This window comes from Plectrocnemia conspersa, unplaced genomic scaffold, assembly GCF_051122295.1.
Source record: "Plectrocnemia conspersa isolate PC_06_02 unplaced genomic scaffold, ASM5112229v1 ptg000001l, whole genome shotgun sequence".
Lineage (NCBI taxonomy): Eukaryota > Metazoa > Arthropoda > Insecta > Trichoptera > Polycentropodidae > Plectrocnemia > Plectrocnemia conspersa.
Window position 1 is genome coordinate 1,243,818 of NW_028277165.1, and position 20,155 is coordinate 1,263,972.

At 28.5% G+C, this 20,155-nt stretch overlaps 1 protein-coding gene and 1 long non-coding RNA gene across 5 annotated transcripts in view; both read left to right on the forward strand.

The window, feature by feature from the left end:
* The window catches only part of LOC148238309 (fasciclin-3-like), a 256,136-nt gene that overhangs the window by 160,961 nt on the left and 75,020 nt on the right, over nt 1-20,155 (forward strand). The window lies entirely within an intron of this gene.
* Nucleotides 1-20,155, forward strand: part of LOC148238310 (uncharacterized) — a 144,257-nt gene that overhangs the window by 97,524 nt on the left and 26,578 nt on the right. The window contains exon 7 of the long non-coding RNA XR_015808939.1: nt 4,024-4,063. This is a non-coding gene — a long non-coding RNA (uncharacterized LOC148238310). The remainder of the gene's footprint in view (nt 1-4,023; nt 4,064-20,155) is intronic.

Consider the following 20,155-nt stretch of genomic DNA (forward strand, 5'->3'; position numbering starts at 1 on the left):
ACTTTTAATTATAATTATATTATAGATTATTTTAGAAAAATAATTCATCTGTAATATAAACATTATGTGTTTTTATTTCCAATAATATATTTAAATCATTTTCTAATATTAGACTTTAATTAGGCTATAACTATTTTAATCATAAAAAAAACATAAAATTTAATTTAAATTATTTTATATAATTACTGACCAAAATCAAATTAAACTAATACCTTAATAAAAATTTTTGATTAATAATTACCATTTACATTTTATATAAATAGCAGACTTTTAATTAAATAAGTAACAAAAGTTGTTTTTAATTCCACGTTATTTGTAAAAATAGCAGTTTTTAAAAATATAACTAAAAATTTCATATTCATAAATAACAATTACCTACCAAAATTAAACTAATGATTTAAAAAATTTAGGTCCCCTTATTTTTAATATGAAATTAACATTTAAAAATAAACATTTGAATAATTAATGTTTGGTAATTATATTTAATTTGATATAAATAATATAACATACTCAATAATCAATTTGAATCGAGTCATTTTACTATTATCTTTTTATTCATCTTTATTTTTATGTTCTGTATTATTGACTAATAATTTTTATTAGTAAAACAATGTGACTAATTTTTCTTTGAATCATGAATTTTATTTGCTCGATTTTGAATAGAAATTTAACTAAAATATCTTACTCTATTATAATATTTTTTGCGTTATACTACATTTCTGTATGATATTGACGTTCATTATTTATTTTAATCGCATCAACAACTCATTTACGAATGACATATTATTTAGTAGCACTGTGTACATATGCGGTTCTAATGAATAAATATTGAAACTTTATATACAACGATTTTTGAATACTTCTGAATCCTGTTTTATAATCAACTTTATTTTATAAGAGATTCACGTATTAGCTATTTTTTTAAAAAAGCTTAAAGGAACAGCATATTGCGTTCGTGCCTTAAGACTCGATATTAAATAATTCCAAATACTTATCGATCATCCCCAGAACGACACACACTCATGTGAAATTTGAGCTAAATTTTGTATGAAGCGCGTGACGCACCCATAGTTTTTCGGACAGGCAAATCTCGAGATACGCGCGAAGGCTAAATTATTCAAGGACACGTTTCAAATTACGGAAAACGTTCGCCGAATGACTGACAAATTGTCAAACGAGTGTGTCACGTAATAAAATAAAACGAAACAAAGCGGCGGTGGTGCGAAAAATAAAAAATATACAACGAACGGTGAGCGCGCATAGGAATTTCGCCACCCCGGTGTTGTTTTTGCTTTTGTTTATTAACGAGAGATGAGGCGTGTATACACACGAGGAGAGTAGATAATTATGCGTAAGGGGGAATTTTCCGGTAGTTTTTTAGAGCGCGCCGCAGTTTGAGAACCGTGCGTGCGAAAAAAATTAAGGTTAACCGAGCGGTTAAGTTGTGATCCGTTAATCGGTACGCTCGAGACGCTGTTTTTATTCGACTATATATTGTCATATATTACAATATTTATTTTTATATATCAGTATAATATTATAAATAATCGTTAAACTATATGACAAGTCAAATGTGAATTAGAGCTATTGACTAAAAAAATTGAAACGCTGGTAGTATTAGTGTTGGGTGTGCAACTAATTAGATTTTCAGAAATTCAGAATCATAACTTTTAATTAAAATTATTTTAATACTACCTCTCATAGTTCTAAACTTCAAGGTATTATAAAAAAACATATTTTTTAATAAACTAATAGTGTTATATTTACCATAAAATCTATTTTTCTCTGGCAAAATATTTTTTTTAAATAAGACTCTTTTTGAACTATTTTTTTACGAAATATGTCGTTTGTTATTTATTAATTTTCCGTATTAGAATTCGTATCGCATATTGAACTATTTTATATATTTGCTAAGAGCTTCAGAATCAAAGGTCAGAATAATTGATATGTTCAGTTTTATACTAGCTTATTTAATTATATACGTTTTATATATAATTTATATATTGTATATTACCTATGGTGGTATTTTCAAATCAGATCCCTTTTGACTGGATCGGTGTGTAAATGCTGAGCCGAATTACAGCAATTCTTCGGGTCGGCCGGCTTGAAATTAATCACTCGCTGACCGACCAGTTGTGATAATTCACAGTTCACGCATACTTGCGCCTGCCTAATTAAATAAACAAATACGTTTCACTATACTTACTACTGTCTCTAACGTTATACTAGCTCATTTGTATTCAGTGACACATCCAAATTTTAATTTTCGTACCTATTTATAAATAAAATTTTAAAGACACATATCCATAATTAATTATTTTTTGGTTAGCCGATGTTGCAAGCTTACGTCTCCAGAATCTTAATTAATATTTATAGTCATTCAAAACTATCGTAAAACATACCCACTGCCTTTGGGTTAAAATATGTGCTTAAACAATTTGAATTACTTTAGCATGATCTGAAAAATCTCAGCTAATGATGAAAACAACGGCATTTATTGTGTCCTCGTGTTTTGTTTTGTTCCATATCATGTAATATATATATATACGTATATAGAACAGAAACACGCTTTGTGTATGGATCTAAACAAATATAGCAGGTAGCTACATTTGTATCTGCCCGCTACGAAAAATATTCTATATAGTTAATAGACAATAAAAATCAGTCTGGTGTTGCCCCTAATTATCGCATTGGCCGGAAGCTTGAGAGTAGAAATATCGAAACACCTAGCTCTGAGATAATATATAGAGCGAACAGTCATTTTTTGAGCTTATAGTCATAACTTGACTTTCCTACCACTTCGCTTCCGAATTGAAACGAGTGGGTTCGGCAAAACTTTAACCAAGCGGAGCTACGCTAAGTGTCAACCGAGAGAGCAGTTGCTTTTTATTACATGAGTGCAACCCAATCTTCTGAAAAGATTTGTAAACTACATTATGCAATACAACAATAAATACTTATTTTTATTCTACATATATGAATTAAAATAGCTTATAATTAGATATATTAGACACATCATGATATTCATACGTGAGATTATGAAAATCTAGGAAATCTGTGAACATCAATCACCGTTATAATTATATAATAATCATTAATTCCGATCTCCCACATACAATAAAAATTAAAAAATATAAAGATTCATATGAGATTCGAACCCAAGTCTTTCAAGTCTTAGTCACCGACTATACCACTGGTTTATATTAAAATTGTGCTGTATATTAAAATTATGCAATGTTCCTTACATTTTATAATACACATACAATATATAATTTTATATACAATTTTTATTTTAAATGTATTATTTTTATAATATTATTATTTTATTATCAATTACAAATATCATCTTTCCTTCTTGAACAATTTTATATTTAATATAAATAGCTTATAGTTACTTATTTATTAATAGGTAATTCATCATTTGTGATATTATCGTGTAATATTATTGTTTTGTATTACGATCACGTTTGTATATTTGATATGATGTATCTCGCAAAACTTTGCTGAATTTTGTATGATTTATGTATGTATTTATAAATAAATAATATTACTATTACACATTACGCTTCACATTGGATTTCGTGTATTCATAAGATTCTCTGAAATAAATACATGATTATACAAAATGTGGAGAGGAAAAAATATATTTTGGTTTTTTAAACTTATTTTTGTCACTGCTTCAAATTGAATTATATTAAAAGAGAGTGGTTTATTATTCGATATACAATTTATTAGAATAATATGTTTATATAAAATAGCAACAGAAATAAATACACATATTTGTATTATATCTACATATTAATAATATATAGAAAACTAGAAATAACAACTCGTATTTATTCACGAAGAGCATATGTTAACTTTGATTAGTGTTTATCTAGCTGCTTTAAAAGCTAAACAAACTATATTTCTAGGAAAACAGTTTATTTTATAGCTTTGAACGTTCACGTTGAACGTTTATAAATAATATTTTATGAACTAAAGTTATATACTTATACTTATATATTTTTTTCTATGTTGCAGGTACGTCACGTAACACGCCCTCCATTAAGCACCGAAACAGGTATCATTATTATACATTTTTCTCGCTCCCAAAAAGGTTCGGGTTCACTGGCTAAAAGGCATCGGCGCCCCGTGTTGACTTTGTATCGATAGCGGAAATAATTTTGCGATTGAATTACAACCCGTTCCTGCCGTAATCCAATATAAAAGTTTCAGTCAATTTTCATCTACGACTTGCCGGTCACCTGGGAATAGCGTTAACGTTAAAAATACCCTCCGAATATCTTCTATATTATCATTGGATTCGTGAGTTATATTTCCAAAGTTAACTGCTGCACCGAACACAATTAATATTATAAATTTCCAGAACACGCTCTCTCGAAAGCTTAATTCGATTTCATATTTTGTAAGTGTATGCGCAAGTTCGCTCTCTGTTTTCATTATTGTAATAATAAACTTAAATCTGCTTATTGTGGTGCACCCACCACTTGCAAAATTAACAATTCAAGAATCATCGCGCTAAATTTGGGTTGCTCAAAATGAGATTTAATAATAATTTAATCATGAGCACGCGTCATAGCTAGTGACCGGCAGTTGTGGCAATGAACGTACCAACGCCCCCTTGAATTTATATTTAAAACATCAACAATTTAATTTAATCAAAAGGAAAATAAAAAGCATTATAATTAAAAATTAGTAAATAAAAAATAGGGAAAAGTAGCAAATAAAAGCAATAATTTGAATGCAAAACATTGTATGCGGGAGACGATAATCTACGTTTTGCGGCGCTAAAACCAATAAAATAATCTACATTTTTTTATAAACAAAGCAAAAATAAAATTTAAGCGTCCAGTACCCGCACGCTTGCTAGCTGCGGTATCTCACGACAGTGAGAAACCGCAGCTATTTATATTTTATATCACACTGTTAATATAAAAGAGTACATTCAGATCTCTCTTCCGAAGAAATTAATTGATATTTCATTTATGTTTTTAAATTGGGCTAAAACGTATCTGGTATTTAGATATATACAGTGATATTTTCTTCCTAAAAAGATATTGTTTTTGAGAATTAAAAAACAAATAAGACATATTTTTTCTACACAGACTGGAAATTGCCACTCTTTGCGCAAAAAATTCAATTTGGGATTAAAAATTGTTATCCCTCTCCTTCGTCTGAGAAAATTATGGTTCGGCAATTGCTTCCTTTGTTGTTGGTCGGTGGTGGTTTATCGATTTTTACGCGGCTGTTACCATGGTTAAGTTTGCGTGGGCTATAGTGGCGGTAGTCAAGGTTATGGACTCGAAGATAGGGGAAGTTCGAAGCCCCTGGCTCGAACAAAACGTCTTCCGAGCAGGAAGGTGTGTTGTCACCGTCGGTAAACTTATGCCGCGGTTAAGCCATTTTCAAAGCCACGCTGGAGACAATTGTCTACGAAATCTAATCGGGAATTAAAATAGCGAAATAGTATAATTTGTATCTTGTACTACATGATATACTGGCAAATAGATTCTTACATTTTAATTTTCAATCCATTTCAAAATCGTATTTAATCATTCTAATTATTAATTTTAATTATCTTAAACATAGGATAAATATATATATTTATAGTCTTGCAATTAAGCTCTTGGTAAATCTTGGTAATCTTATTGATTTTATAAATAATTGTTATCGCTACGAGATCAATATTATCATTGTCTTACTGGACCGTATGATACGAATGCCAATTAAAACGTGTTGTGTTAAACAAGATGTCGTCATTCTGCATTTTATTTGCCAAAAATAACTTTATGGCATTTATTGTTTAAACTGCAAGCTTTTACGTGTAAATAAATCAGAAGCTCGTTGTAAAAATACCGACGCTCATTTGTACACATAGGTTATCGATTTTACGAGTCCCTAATGTTTATGACATAAAGGACAAACCCGAGTAACCGGATTTACACAGTCTTGGTACGTTAATCGCCCAAATTGCCCCTTTTACAATTCGGAAATGGATCTTGCCTAAAGTTTGCTCCTCGCCACGCACTCCCAGCGGCATGTTAATATGACACTTGGCGGGTTCGGCGACAAACTCGATGTTTGCCAAGCATCCGATTTAAATTGTTCCGCGAGTTGTTATAGCCTTTTAAATGTGCCCCGGAAAGCCGCAAACATGTTGGTACAGCAAACAAACTGATGAAATATGGCCGTGTTCTCTCGGTGTAATACATTCCCTCGTCTTCGTCAGCGAATGTGTGCATTTACATACATATATACAAACAAAGTCGAAATCTAGCCAATGCCATTATACAGATTAAAAAATATGCCTAAAGTACTCTTTGTCTGATCTGAGATTGTATAACTATTTTTTGCTCGAAAGCCTTTGAAGGAACTGCGCATTTTCCGAATGCACATGTGGGGTTTTTCTATTACAATTTATGAAATTTAAGTGTATGAATTGGGTCAAAAGATTGAGATCTTTTTATGTTTATTTATATCATAATTCATCAGTCACGCAAATTTCACTCAATTTAATCATATACACGTTTTCAGAGAGCGTTTTTTTTCCTGAAACACTTCTTTTACGCGTAAATTCGTGTAGCACTTTTTACAAAACTATTAAAGGAAAACCAATACATTCAAGCAAATGCAAATTATAACCGTATAAACTGTAGATTTTGATATAAAATATAATTAAAAACACTTTTAAAGAAATTTTCTATTTTAAAATTAATGATTCAATAAGTGTATTTATTTTAATGACCAGTGTGTAAAAGCATAAATATATTAGCAGTAGATTCGATACTCCTCTGCGATTAAAAAAATATTATTTTTTGGCGACGAGAGGTGACGGGTGGCAATTAATTAGGCACAAATTGAGCCACTGCAGTAATATTTTTACAGGTACATGTTATTTAGTATTTATATACAGTGAACGTTGCGCGGGGCCCGCACCGGCGTGCGAGCCCGCTAGAGTCGCCAAGAGTAGTCCGTCACGCTAGTGTTAACTAGAGTGCCACCAAGTTTTGGCCATAATAAAACCCTAATATAAATATATATATATATACAAAAGTCTGTGACGATTTCTATTTCTCTGGATTTTCAAATCGCATTTATACATTCAAGTAAAAATTAATTAAAGCCAAAGATTTTACTTTAAATGTATATAATAACAAAGTCAAAACCTAAGTACATTCAATATATACCTACCATAAAAACTTTAATAAGAAACACTTCATAAGTAAATTAATAAATGTTTAATTGTATGATATAAAATAAAAACAATATTATTTTTACGCCTTATAATAAATTAAACCGATTTAAAAGACAGTGTTATTTTAATTAGATTATACATTTGTGCGATAAAAAATGTTTAGTTAAGCGTTTTTTAAATTAAATGATATTTTTAACTATATTTTATAACAGCTTTAAATATATTAAATATATACTATATGTATCATTTATTTACATTTAAAACATTTTTTTTAATACTCACAACTTTTTTATTAGTCAACGTTTTAAAGTAGTATTTAAAATAAAAAATTCGTAATTGTAAAACTGTAGATTGTTGATAAATACAACATAAGTTTGCATTTAAAAAAACAATTTAGAGCCAAATATTAGCAGCAAATAATGCTTTATTACTTGTATTATAATACTGATTTTATAAAATACAACAATATAGATATTGTACAACAATAGCAATTGAGCATTTTTATAAAAAAAAATTAAAAAGCACAATAATATTTAGGATTATATATTATTATCTTTATAAATAAATTATATTTTCGAGGATAAAAAATATAGAACAGAAAGCTTCTTGTTTTTTTAGGGGAATACATAATTAATAATGTATTAAAAAACATATAGCTTGATATATAAATATACAATTATATTGCTGAATGCTTTTACAATAGTAGGTACTATACATCCATTTAGGCTTAGGGAAATAAGAGTGAAAGTACTTTTTTTATGGAAGCTTATTAATATTTTAAACATTCAAAATGTGTTTGTATACATCAAAACATAATTATTTGCATGAAAAAATATATTCGTTCAATTCTAGTTTTTTTACTTTTTTATATTCAACAATATACTGGTTATGTATAAATTGTAAACAATTCATATGAAAAAATACCTTTAAAATTAGCATAGAAAATAAATAATCAATGTATTTATATAAAAAAATACCATTTTATTTTTATATAGCATGATGTCACAGCTTTTTATACATGTTATTTAAAAATATCATATGTTAATAATACGTAGTACTAAAAATGTCAGAAATTTTAAATTTACTCCTAACGTTTCAGCTTACATATACCTATCATATTTACTTTGTATTCTATATTAAGTATACGATGTGACTATATAGTGTCGTCTGCTTCTACATAATCCTTGCAACTTTAGCGAACGTCGAACACATAGCGATCTATCTCTGTGAGGATTATGACAGGAAGGAAACGGTGCGAACTAGGAACATCTAGACACTGTCTAGCTAAATAAACAGCCGTAATACATAAGCGAGGCTTTCACGCAACTGAATGTGGCTTTTATGAAAGTTTGCTGCTTAGAATACATATATATATATTTTTGATTTAGTGACTCGCATTTAGTAATTTTCTCACTCCTTCTCAAACCAAAGATAAAACAAATCTTTGGTTTGCAAATGACAATAAGTATAATTAAAAGTTGCTATTGTATTGTTTTGTTTTATTGAGTATAAAGCTATTTATTTATTTAATTCTTATACAATATAAATATATAAGAAAAACATATATATGTATGTATACTATAAATATAAAATAGTATATCTCTGCAAATACTTAATTTAGCAGTCTGATTGCTTACGTAAAATGTAGATTAACCAATGTGTTTGATTTTTCAAAAGATCGGTAAAAACGCACAAAGGTACTTAGTGGCAAAATTAATATTACTTTTATGTAGTTTTTAGAACTATTTATCATTCTTATCAAATACTATCTTATTAGACTGTTTTATATGTTATTAAGTGCATTGCATTGCATTCCAATAGTTTGCGTAATCAGACAATGTTAGGATTTGTAGGTTTCGCTACCTGCTCAAAAAACCAGGTTACTCTGTAATTTTCATGTATGTTTGCGAAACTGTTGTTTGTCTTTAAATACCGCATTTTTTTGATATATTACAATTTTAATTAATTGTATTTGCACTGAAATGGAAAAAAGATTCGTAGTTTTTGCTTTAAAAACACGGTTGGTTAACTTAAAATAACGCTTATCTAATGGATATTTTGAAATAGTAATAATAATATTTAATAAAATAAGTATTTGCGCCGTAAATAAAATTTTAGCGTCATATCGCAAGTCGATTATTCTTGATCTCTATTTGGGGACACGCTTAAATTTCGATATTTTTATGCCATTGAATAGAGATAGTTAACTCTTGACGTGTGTCGATTTACATGAGCTATTTTGTTTATATTATAAACTCGAAAAATAAGAAGGAAGTTATTCTTCAACAGCAAGATTCGGGCTTATATATTACTAGAAAATGATATTAGGAATCTTCGCTTTTATGTTATATTATAATAAAAACGCACTCTAACACTGGAATTAAATGATAAGCGTAAATATTTTAGGTTGCTCTACCTGCTTATGAAAATGGTTTTTATTACTTTTTTTGTGTGTTTGCAAAAATTTGGTTATTTTTAATGAACGCATTTCTTAGTTATTTTAACTATCTTAAAATACAGGTAATCGTGTTCTTAAGCTTTAATTGGGGTGCAAATGAAATTTTAATGTCATATCGCTAGTCTGTTGTTTTGGATTCTTTTCGCAAATATATATATATATATATATATATATATATATATATATATATAAAATTCTTTAGTTTTTTTTATTAAGTGGTGAAATCTCTCAGACGTTTCAAAGCTTGAGTTCATTTATTTTTAGAATTGTCTGTGACTATTTAGTGGATAGTTCAAAGTTGAACTCTAGTATGTTTTTAAATTAAAAACAGATTTAAAAGGTTTTTTATACGGCGGCGTCCTGGCTTATATTTTGTTATAAAAATAATTTTCTTCTTGATTATTTGCTGATTCACGTGATTTTAAAATCTATCTTTTCAAAAGTATATTGCTTTTAAATAGTCGTAAAACCTACTTGAAAAACGGTTTTCTGAAGCAATTTTGAAACGATAATTTTTTTTAAATGCATTTTTTTTCACAAAAGCTTTGATTTTGTTTGCACCGTAAATAAAATTTTAGCGTCATATCGCTAGTCTGTTGTATACGAAACTCCTTTCTTACTATTTGCTCAATGGCTATTATTTTTTCTATTATTCTCTCAGACGTTTCAAAGGTCGAACTAACTCTTAATCTATAATATTTCAATTAAAATAATTCTCTCAGATTTGCGAGATTTTAGAAGCTAGACTTTGAAAAGTGTATTTCTTTCATATAGTTTGAGTAAAAATAGCTTTAAAATTGGTTTGCCTTAGTATTTATGCGTCTGTTTGCGAAACGATAATTTTTTTAAATGCATTTTTTCACAAAAGTTTTATAAGCATTGATTGCGTTTTCGCCGGAAAGGAAATTGTATTATTTTTCTACCGTTGCTTTTCTGATTAAATATACAAACAACAATATATCATTGCTTTTAAAATAGCATATTTGGACGATGAACAAATCGGAAATATTCAAATATTGCAAATAGAAAATCACAAGAAGGACTTGGTACGATCTTGTATCTATGGAGAGGAGAATATTTGAAATATCTAGTTATTCATAGTCGATCGGGTCTATGTTTATGTTAGATGTATTCTAAAAATGGGGTGATAGAAATTCTATTTGTGCTTTTATAGGCAAATTCCCGACGGGTTAATTCATTTTGAGTGTTTCTCCACTTTCTGGATAAACTATTACATAGCATAAACATCCAAACACAAACACGCGACATGAGATGAAACAATTTCGCCTTGCGCTACGCCGACAATGCAATACTGCAAGACGTCTGAAAACGTAGGATATTAAATGCAAGCGCGGTGAAGAAGGCTGGATTTGAAATTTCTATGATGTATAGATAAAACTTCGGAGAAACCACCACAAGCATCCTTTAATTAATCCTTAAGTAAATTATACATATATTTTGGATAAGTGCTGCTTCATTGTGATTCTCAGTTTCATCGTCAATAAGTACTTGACTTTAATTAAACGCGACCTTAATAACTTATGATTACAATTGCTTCTTAATACGCTAAAGTATGTTCCAATTTTTAATAATTTAAAAGAAATTGTAATTAAGCGATGCTATATATTTTAAGTACATCTATATAAACAGTCTTTCAAATCTTTCTCTAAGAGTATAATTTAAGTAAATGTAAATTCTTTATATATTATTTTAAATTCATGGCGAAGTATCTATATAAAATTGCTGCTTCGTGATAAAAGCTGGCAAGATTCACAGGGAAGAGGAATATTATAAGTAGAATAATCACTGGAAATTTACTCTCGACTTACGTACACGCAACTCGAAAGTATCCAGTCTATAACACGCCATTTCTCTGCGAAAACACCTCTCAACATTCCGAGTGCGGTCGGCGCGCTTAACCCGTAATCCGGCTTAACCCTTCGCGCCTGATTTTTTCCACCCTCGTCCCTCATTCGCATCGTATAGCCCGCCATGCCATATTGGATCAAATAGCTTCGCATACCGCAAATTGATGCCAACCATCGTTTCACCTTTGACACTGGTTGATCCCGAGCCGCGCGTCCGAATCCCGGGAATCGATAAGCTGAGAAATTCCACCAGACTCCGCAAGAATCCAGCCGCCGGATTTATTGGATGTTTAACCCTTTAAAAACCGTACCGACAACATTCTCCTGATTAAATATTACTTATTCCACTTTCTTTTACTATTTTGCATTATCGATGGTGAACTTTTACTTATTTTAATCATTATATTACTTCCATCGTGTATAGTATAAATAGATACCATTGAACCAATGAGTTCAACGTCTCTTTGATCATAAAAAATAAATAAATAATGTACATGTTACAATTGATGATAATACCCATGAATTTCAACAGATTATTATGAATCACAATATTTGTTCAAATTCGAGCGATCTGGCTGTAGACCACTTTGTACAATTAGCAATTAATTTACTTATGACAAAGTTTTTAGTTAACCATTTCGTTTATGGTTTTGTCGTTATTATTTAATGTTGATTTAATATAAGCAGAGCAAGAAATTATACAACTGTTAGCTAATTTTCTTTTATTGTGAATGTACCAAGTAAATTAAAATATATTTTTGATAATAATAAATATTATGGTATAGTGAATTTTATCTGTACGTATTTAAATTGATCTGAATTAAGTTTAATTATCAACGTTTACATTCAAGTAATTAAAAATATCAATTAATATTGTAATATTTCTCGTATATTGACTTTTTAATTTCCTGTTGTTAATAAAAAAATTTACATTGCAAAGATTTAGTGCAAAACATGTAGTTTTTGAACATTTAAGAACGGAATAGCGTAGACCGTAGCGTCTCAGACTAGTAACTCTAAGGTCGCGGGCTCAAACCCCAGCAGTGGCACTTGAATTTTTATTAATAAAAAATGCGCTAATATAAAAAAACCGGCATCTTTTGATTTTAAATTATATTACATAAATAATTCATAATTAATAATATAAATGTCACTGATTTCCAGACTTTCAGTCTGGTGATTAATACTTACTTGTAGGTATTCAATATATCGGATTCACTTACTCAGTTGCTACATAGTTATCCCGTTGTAACGCATTGGGCTTACGTATGTTAGGTTATAATGGAATATTTAATTAAATTAAATAAACAATAAATTTAATTTTTTCGTTATTATATAAAAACACTTAAAAAAAAAACAATTATATTTCATTAAATTTATTAGATTTGAAATTTGCAACACTTATTTTTATCTCTTTATAAAAATCTGTTGCTAACAAAAAGACTAATAGATTTAAATTTTGGTCATTTCAATAAAACAAAAATTTATTCTTTTGTTTTAATTTTAATTTTAATATTTATTCAATTATTTTTTTTGCCACTTTGTTAAATTTTTTACGAAAAAACTTTAGTAAATGTTGAAACTCTATTAGATTTAATAAATTTAAATTTTGATAAATTAAATATATATACAAAGCTTAGTGCACAATGTTGATTTTAATTTTATTTTTAGTTTTTATGCATAAATAATTTATAATATTCCTAATATATGAGCTTATGAAGCTCATATACCGTTATTGTACGACATAACTTGACTTTAATTATACTATCCATCCGTGAGATTTAGAAAACCTAAGAAAGCCTAATCTATGATGATCGATCTGAATTATAATTATATAACCATATATATCTAAAAACACTAAGTTTCATATGAAATTTGTGTGTGAATTGAATTTTCGCAACAATTCTTATTATTTTTTGCCACTTAATAAAACGTTTACTAATGGAAAAACTAATAGAGTTTAACTTGATGCAAAAACTTATTATTTTTAATAGTTTTTAAATATTTTTAATGTATTAGATTTTCAAAGTTTCAGCGCAGAACATATTTTTTGATTTAGTGTATTTTTAACATTCATACAGCTACTATTTGTTATGTTTTAATAAATAATTAAATCAAAACTAATTAAGTGCAGAACTTTACTTATAAAACTGCTTTTATTAATTTTTGTATCTAAGAAAGGAAATAATGTATAAAATTTCAAATATATCTTTGAAAATAATAAAATTAGTTATTCAAGAAAAAAAGTATAAATTATAGTAAAAATCTTTTATATATTTTTTTAACTTCATTACATGATTGCGCATTATAGCAAATAATTGCAGCATTACCATTCAAATAAAATGTTTAATTAACTAATCGACAAAAGGAGTTCGCTAAAAGATAATGTCATATTCGACATTGAAAGACATATGTTCTTGGAAGCATACATAAAATGAGATGTGTGAATTTATTAACTATTTTTTTGTGTAAGAAGATTTCGTCGATATCGATCAAACTTAATATTAGCGTAATAACCGGTCATATACAAGTCGGGTTATGATTCACACCAGACATAACAATCGAAATTTTCGCAATATGAAATTACAGCGGTGCGTGCATTGTATCGGCGGTTGTATTGTACAAACGAATCTACGTATATAAGTGGTGTATATATAATAACAAGGCGAATGCAGCCGAGTAGAGTAGTGTACAACAACAACAGCGGTACAGACAGTACTTATTAAGTTTCATGAATGCCCAAGTTTCTATTTCATTACCGAGCTCTCGGCTCGGCTCGGAACAAAAGAAAAGTTGCCCGAGCGCCCAAGATACACATTAAACCACTTTTAATACTATAAATCATTCGCGTCAAAAGCGGGACGACGAGGGATCGGACACTGCGAATGCGTTTAATTTAATCCAGGGTGAAAATTGAAATTGGGCTATGGTTTCCATCCCTTAGATTGGCCGTAATAGCTTTTCAGGGTAAATTCTTTGACAGATTAATGTACTAATTTCAAATTGAAAATGATAACAATAATTAAAACACAATGCTATCCTATTGTTTTATTGTTTAGCTATACTATATCTATCCATATTTGCTTCTGATAATATATTAGTTTAATAAAAAAAACATCCAGCAAAATTGTTTCGTCTTATTGTCCTTTTCATATCACATTCTTTTACTAATAATACTAATTTATTCTTAAAAAATCCTGAAAGGATTTTTTTGTGAATTTCTACTTACAATCTGTCACTTGATATATGAAAATATTTTTCAGCGGCATGTTTATTATTTAATATATATTTTTAACTTTTTGTTTCTTGAAACTAAAAAACAATATGTTTGTTTAATTATATAAACTTTTGTATTTAATATAAATATCGCATTGGAAATCCTTTCTGTGGTGTCACAGGCCTAGTAGATAACAAATAATTTACTTGGGAGACAACGGGCTGAATAATTTATATCGGTTGGTCGTAGGTTTCCGACCCCTGATTTAAAGTAAATTGCTAACAAGCAATTATTATATATTTATTAAGTGGAGAAGCTTTCCGAGTATTGTTAATATATTATAGTTACTGTCAGTTGGGTTAACTATCCGTTAATTTGTCAACGTGAAATATGTTAGTATTAAACATTCTGTATATAAAAGTGTGTAAAAATAGATTTTTTATTTTAATTTCAATATTCTCTAAAATTGTATTAAACAAAGTTTTTTATTTTAACCTTTTTTATATTCCCTTAATTTATTTTAACTTAGTTATGCTTTTTTCTTTAAATATATAATATAGTTTTATGACGATATCCACGTCAATTATCATGTCCTTAAAACCCTACAAATTTTACGAAAAACTGTTAAAATCAAATTAAATTTTTATTTTACTTTAATTTTTACTTAATACTTTTTTTATACCTCTTTACTAGCTTTGGAATAGCTGCCATTTTAAAACAAATTTTTGCTCATATATTGTCATGAATCCTATTATAAAAATAGATCTTTTCAATATCTCGAAAAAGTTTATTAGTTAAAATAATCTGCCATACATACTTAAAAATGGCGGATATTAAAAAATCGTTATTTCGACAAAAGCAATCTTAGAGAAAAAATTAAAGAAATAAAAAAAGTTTTAAAATATATTAGTAACCAAATTTAAATGCTTGATATATTTTTTTTAAATAGCAACATCAAAGAAGAAAAAATATAGTTTCGACAAAAAAACATAGAAAAAAGTAAAAAATCTACCGAAATAAGTCGTTAGCAAGAAACATTTTTTAGTGGGTCACTTATTATTTCTTTTTACGGGTCAGTATCTCCTTCTAAAAATAAATATAAAATACTTGGTTTACTGATAAATTAAGCTAATAATTTAAAAAAATATAATTTGCAAATAATTTGTCAACTTGTTTTAAAAATTAATGACGCACCGGTGTTGCAGGCGTTTAAGTGGTTATATAAATGTTTTATAACCACTGTCTTAATATGATTCTTACTATCATTTCAAATTAACTTGCGAGTAGTGAAACACCATCAGGCAATTATCAGGAATGTGGCAGTAAAACTACGCGGCGTGATACGTGACGTGTTTATTTGACATTGAGTCATAAGTGGTTAAGTTATTATTGGAAAAACACGAAACTAATACCTTCGTCCAATTTGTGCCACGTTATTCTCAAGCAAAAATTATACGAATATACAGCCGTGTACTTAGTACCTACAACCGTGAATTTCAAACATTTTAACACGTTTCTTATCACTTTTTAACTCCATTAAAACTTGTTATCATTTTTGACAGAATCGCAAACGAATCTACATTCAATTTTAAAAATATATGCAATATATGTATATTTTTTCAAGTAGCACTGAGTTTAATTAATTTCTGAAAATTTCCTGCGCGATTTATCTATTTATTTTCTAAATTAACCTAATACTGTATATTTATATTGTATATTGCCCTCGTCTCCGCAAATTGTCGTCCGCAAAAAAAAACGTAATGAGAAACGACGAAACTTTCCGCAATTTTAATCCACTTTGCGAAACCAAGAGAGTCTCCTCGGAGAACTTCACCACCAGGAGGGCTATTCAAAAACGTTAATGAATTAAATTACACAAAAATTTTATTTCGTCCGACAATTTTATATCACTTTATTTCAGCATTTTCTAGGTACATGAACATGGTACAGTAATATAATACAAGAAGCTCCTAAGCTACGATTAAATATTCACTGCAACTCTTCAAAGAACGTATCATTTCAGATTAACATTTTTTTATTATTTTATCTTATATATTTTTAGTTAAAAATACCTCTTTTTTATATTTCATGTCTCTAATATATTATGTATTTGTAAATGTTATCTGTCTATAAATTTATTCGTATTCCATTAAATGTCTATATCATTATATATTATGTGATCGTGGCCTCATTTATTTTTTATTATAGTTTTCCAAAATTTTTTTAGAGAATTAAATAGCATCTGATAAAAACGATAAGCCTAAGCCGTAGTTTTATAATCTAGGCCATATTCTAATATATTTAATATAGGTACTACAATATTTTGATATCGATTCTTGAATAAAAAATATGTACATTCGAGTATAAGTCAAACCAGTTTAAAGGTTATAACCGAGTATAACCTAATTAAGATCATTTCATTTTAATATGTCATAATATAGTAGTTTCTATCTTATTTTATCAACCAATAATCACTATATATATGTTAGGCTCCAACGCAATCAAAAATAATTGCGTAAAAGCCACGCAGCGCGTTCACTAATGTCACTGTATATACATAAAATAATACTTTTATATTAAAACTACAATGTTAGCATATTTCAACATTACAAAAAAATAGTAGTTTAACAAGAGTATGGTTTATAATTGTGTCTTTCGTTTTGCAGTAGCACGTAATCGTACGTCAGCACATCTCTGTTCAGCTCAACTTTCAACATATTTTTGCTTATTAACATTTTTTGCTTTTGATATATCTACTAGAAAAGAATTTCTAAAACAATGGACTATCAATATAATGCAATTAACGCTTTTAAAACAAATATTTTTTGTTGTTAATGCAAAATACAAAATAAAGCATTATTTTAAACTACGAATGAATTATATTACTTATCAACAATTCGCACATAAAATATAAAAACCATTAATTTTTTATTACAATATGCTAATATTTACATTCCAGTGCAATAGACGCTTTTAAAACTTTTGAACAGAAGCAGACGTAAAGATAAAATCGTATTGTTGTTTAACAGTCGTTTTGTAACACAAACAGCGGCATTTAAGATGTCCGCCAGAAAAAAATTCAAATACAAAGAAGACTATCAATATGACGCAATTAACACTTTTAAAATAGATATTTATTGTTGGCTTAACACGGTTTTTAATGTAAAATATCAAAATAAAGCAATATTTTAAACAGAAACTGGCGTAAAGATTTATATTATTTGTCATAACCTACAAAAACGGTGATTCCAGTTATTAGCATTATAAATCAGAAAGCGACCATAATAAAATTATTTCATTTGTAAGTCTATTATTCAAGAGATAGCATTTAAATCTATAGTTGTAATATGACATGCATTGGACCAATGCGTTACAATGAGGTATACGCTATTAAGTAGTGGGATACAGTCTGTAAATCAGTGACAAATATGTTTTTTATCAAAAACAATTATTATTAAATCTCATTTTGCACATTATGCTATAAAAAATATAATTTGTGAATTATATTTACATAAAAAATATTGGGTATTCAACCTCAAATATTATTGGTTATGGTATTCAAATAAGACTACGTCGTTTAATATTCACGCAAATCGCTTATCTTAAATATTAGGACTTTCCACTTCAATCGTGAGTTTTGGTCTAGCTTATTCACCTTTGAGTCGTCAAGAGTTAACTCGTGCTTTAAGACATAGCGTATCTATATCTAAATATCAATTTATAGCAATAAAGATATAAAGAAGACTGCAAGATATTAGTTATTGTTTTTATTATTTTAATGATATAAATATTTAACATATTTTTAAGGTACATATTAAATAAACTTATTATTTGTACCACTTGCTTCTTCAAGAGCGGTGCTCTCAGAGTGTTTTATTATGTCAATTATTCCAGAGATTCCAGAATAAGATAACTTGAAAGCACAAACACCCTATAAAATGACGAACTCCCGAGAGAGGTCGCAACCCCGAAAACTTACTAAAATTTCCATTTCGCACACGTACATTCGGCAAACGAAGCAAATAAACGGCCTGCTCACCTCCTCAATGGCTTCATTATACTTTCAAGATTCAAAATTGAGCGATGCGCCAAAGTTTGACTATAAAAAGTTGCGAAAAGTTTAAGGTGCGCAGCGTTCGGGTCGTTCCGTTTGATGGCCGAGCGGAGGATTGCCCTTTTGTTTAATATCATGACACCTGTTTTAAACAATCTCCGTTGCTTTTTATCTCTCCCGAGATTAACGTGGACCGAGCGAGTAGGTACTAAGGTATTATTAAGGATCGAGGATCACTTTAATTGTACGGAAAACTTCTGAAAATTGCTCGAGTGCCTTTGCACCGGTGAGGAAAACTCTCGAATGTCTAATAAAAGCTACTTAAAATGGCTCCGGGAGCATTTTAAAATGCGCTGAACTATCAATGGGATGAAGGACAATAGCGCCAAGTTGAAACTTGATAATATTTTTTATTCCTTTTAGGGCGCCTGGCGTCTTTTGTCAGCTGAATTCGTCTTTGTTGTACGAAATGGGGTAAAAAAATCTTATTTACTGAAAGTTAATAATATAACCTAACAAAGGGTAATAGCATATGTCGTGAGTCAGTTTATTTATGCAACAGTTGGACAGAAAAGCTTTATTAACAGCTTTCTCTCGAAAGTATAATAAAATCCTTTTTTGCCACTAAAGAAAAAACATGTGTCTTACTTATCACTTAAAATATAAATAAATACAAATATTTCATAACATTTATTTTATATTTAAACTATATTAAGGACGGAATAGTGTAGTCTATAACGTCTCAGACAAATAACTCTGAGGTTGCGGGTTCAATCCCCTGCAGCAGCACTCGAATTTTTATTTATAAGAAATGCGCTTTTATTAAAAAAAATCGGCCCCAACTAACTATAAATTATATTAAATATAATTATTAATATAGATGTCACCGATTCTCAGACTTTGGTGGTTAATACTTACTTGTAAGTATTCATTATATCTGAATGACTTACGCAGTTGCTTACGTCTGTCAGGTTACAACGGAAGATTAAGTAATAAAAAATAAAAAAATATTAATATATATATTACAACAGAATCGCTAAAAATAATTTGTGTAATTAAATGAGCAAAAAAATAATATTATTTATTGTATTTACTACTAATTTCGTACCCATTAAAAAATTTTCAAATTATTAAAAAAGATATTAATCATCTTTTTAAATGCGATTATTTATTTATTTATTTTATTTTATTAATTTATTTAGCTAATACAGATATTTTTACACTAAGCCAATTTTAACTAAACAAACATATAATACATAATATACATATAATTATATTATTAATATTAATTTATTATTCAAATTATCTACAATTTTTTTAACATTATTACTTCTGCAATATAATAATGTGTCGTCCAAAA